Here is a 3707-nt window from a genome sequence, read left to right on the forward strand (position 1 = left end):
CAATTACCTAAGAGTAATAGTAATTTAATACCATTTAAATAATATTAGAATAATAATAATTAATAATGATATATTTAAAATAATATATTATATTTTATTATTTAAAATAATAATTTAGTATTTTAACCCTAAATTATTATTTAAAATAATAAATTATTATTTTAAATGATAAATAATGATTTATTATTATTTATTATTTTAATTTATTAATTATAATGACCATTATAATTAAATAATAAATAATATTGATATATTTTTTAAAGAACAAATAGAGAAGGTCTAACTTACCATTGGACCTTTAAGTAATTATATAAACATACAATTACCTATGAGTAATAGTAATTTAATACCATTTAAATAATATTAGAATAATAATAATTAATAATGATATATTTAAAATAATATATTATATTTTTATTATTAAAATAATAATTGAGTATTATTAATTTAACCAAAATAATAAATTATTATTTTAAATAATAAATAATAATGATATATTTTAAAGAACAAATAAAGAAAGTCTAACTTACCTTGGACCATTAAATAATTATATAAACTCGAAATTACCTAAGGTAACTAAATTCTAAGAGTAATAGTAATTTAATACCATTTAAATAGTATTTATAGATTATTTGGTAAATATGAACTATTATACGAGATATAATGACCATAATAAATATGGATATTATATTATTATCAAAGAAATTTTAATTTTAGGTATTCATATATATTTATTTACCTGTTTTTGCTATTTATAGGAATGTTAATAATTAAATTAGTGTTGACTAAGATCATTAGGTCAAAATTAGCCGTTAGCAATATAGCCGTTGGAATCTCTGCACACTCTATTTAATCAGCTAAGCCGGATTGTTTCTTCAACTTGTCGTGACGATGAGAATCTCTGCACACTCTATTTAATCAGCTAACCCGGATTGGTTCTTCAACTTGTCGATGAACCACATGGCTGGTTTGAAACACGTCGACAAAAGATTTGTTATGTGATTTTGCCAAAGACTATCTAAACAATGTTATGATCACAGAAGTCTAAATTCCTTAATAATAATAATAATTTACATTATCCATACAGTCAATTAAAAAGTTCCGTATCCTGCAAATGAATGATTGAAAATGTAGGCCTAAAACAATATCCGAAAATGATACAATTTCTTTTATGCTACATATCGAATGATATTAGGATTTTCTTTGTCCCGTTCTATGAACTCCCTTGAAATCAGATCTTCAATCTGCTTCTGCATTAAGTTAACTTTTGGTTTGAACGTGGCTTGCAGTTGCTGAACGCATTCAACCAATAATTCCTGACTGCTCAAGACTTTTCTAGCCTTCATTGTCCGAACTATCGCAGCATCGATGGCATGGCATCTATCGCCATCTACAACCTCGCTGACTCTCTTCTTCTCATCCATTTGTGGAAGTGAAATCTTAATCCTCGCAGATTTGCAGGTGAAGCTAGCAATGAATCCAAAATTATCAGTTTTTGTTATTGTTCGAGTCACCGGCTCCTTCAAAATAATCTTGTACTTTCCACATACAAATGAATGAAGCAGTCTAATAACATCCTCCTCTGGCAAATTTAATTGTGAACTGATTTCTTCACAGCTCAATCTTTCGAAATCGTTGAACAATAAAAGCATGACTGCCTGGTTGGTTGATACTGCAATTTCTATTGGCTTAGTATCAAAGTTTCCTATAATTTTACAATTTCCCAAACAATACATCCATGTAAGTTTACGATGCTGATATTTTGTAGAATAAAAGCCTTCATACGCCCTAATGCATTTAAGAATTTCCGCTGGTGGATTGAGGTTGAATAACTTGTAGGTTGGCCAGAACCCATTATTTAATACTGTAACAGTCAACTCTATTCCAGGATGCACATTTGAATAATCATGAAGGTATGTGTTGAAGTCAAGTTGAGTCTCCCTTGCCAGTGTGAAATCATTAACCATGCCCTGCATCTTTGACGTTAGCTGGAGACCACATTGATGCTTTATCTTTGACAACATGGCTCGTTCATGGCTCTCATTTGCGCTTTTATGGTGTAGTAATCTGGAAGCTAGTTTTTTCCTGTAAAATTCATAAAATAAATCTCTATCACTAACATACTGAAGGAGATTCGCCGCCTTTCCAAGAATACCCTCAATATGATCATCACTTAAGCCGCTCTTTTTAAGCACGTTGTCACAAAATGTAGCCAGAAACTCTGCACATGTGCTTTCTTCGACTTTTTTATCACATATTACTTCAAATGCGTCGCTCAAGGCTTTATAAAAAATACTGCTTCTTTGAAATGCATCCACAACGTAACCACTACACTTATCATGCACTTCAATAATCTTCTCCACAAACTCATGTGCTGGAATGTCATCTATATTATTATTCTTGACAACATCTTCCACCCATTTAAATAATTTTATTCCTTCGCTGATTACATGCTGTTTAAAAATATTTGCAAAAGGTTCCAAGCTTTGAGGTATTCTACAGAACAGCCTGTACATTCTCGAAAGATCGTCTTTCTGGTCGTTTGTAAGCAAAACATGACAGCCCGAATACTGATTTTCCAAGAGTTGAATATAATAGCGGGAGAGGATTTCACTTTCTACTTTCTCTAATAACTTCTGCTCGCTGCTGGAATGCAAATAATGAGCAACTCTTTCTTTCTCACGTCTCAAACATTCTTCGGCCTTTATCATATAGTGAGCACATGAATCCTCCTCTAATATCCATAATGAACCCTTCCTAGAGTAGTAAGCTCCAGTATCTTCCAACATGGGAGCTTCAAAGTCTTTTTGGTACAAATCCAAGCGGTCCATTCCCATTTCCACAAAAAAATTCACAATGTTTCTCAACAAACCGCGATCAATTTGTTCTCCCTCGCGCTCTCGATTAATCAACTCAATCACCACATTCTTCACATTAATCTTGATACCGTGATACACCACGTCACGGAAACACATCACTCCAACTTTTACTAGCGAAACCAGGGAGTTTTGCCTCACGAAGTAAAGATCCAAATAAAAGAACATATTTGAGATGAGTCTAACCAGCACCTTGTGATAATTTCCCCAACATTTCTCAACTTCTTTCAACAGGAACTGATCATGCACTTCCCCTAAAGCTGGCAATACTGTGACAGCAACGTATTCTTCCAATGAAATCCTGTACTTGTCATAGAGTTGTTGTGAGTACACATAAGGAGGCCTTTGGGTGCACATTTTGTACACAGTTGTATAAATGTTAATGTACTCCGTTACAGGGAAATCGCCTTTTAAATCTGTTTTGAGAATATTTATCAACTTTAGGATGCCATTCTGAATAATATCCCATCCTTCATTGAATTCTATAATACCTGTATCTGTTGACATCATCATCTTTTTCCAAGTGGTAACTGCCCGCCTTTCTTACCCTTCACCTAAACAAAAGAAATTGTGTCGACTGCGCCTAAACAAAAGAAATTGTGTCACATGGTGAGGAAGAAGAGAAGAACCATTTTGATATATTTATACGGAGATCGCCACTCCATATGGGGCACCCAAATTTCTGGGCCGACAATATGTGAAATAGATAAATTATGAACCATATCAACTTCCATCTCAAACTACCGTACACACCACCGGAGGGTGGGTCCACTAACTGGATATTATAAAAATAAAAATATTAGAAACAGATTTCATAACATGACTTTCATG

At 32.6% G+C, this 3707-nt stretch overlaps 1 pseudogene; it reads right to left on the minus strand.

Annotated features, from left to right (window-relative positions):
- Positions 1–1169: 1169 nt before the first annotated feature.
- Positions 1170–3386, minus strand: LOC149265599 (cullin-1 pseudogene; annotated as a pseudogene).
- Between the last annotated feature and the right edge of the window lie 321 nt (positions 3387–3707).

The sequence above is a fragment of the Pinus tabuliformis genome, chromosome 6 (genome assembly GCF_031772625.1).
Source record: "Pinus tabuliformis cultivar Carrire ecotype Pingquan chromosome 6, CPIR1, whole genome shotgun sequence".
NCBI classification, from domain to species: Eukaryota; Viridiplantae; Streptophyta; class Pinopsida; order Pinales; family Pinaceae; genus Pinus; species Pinus tabuliformis.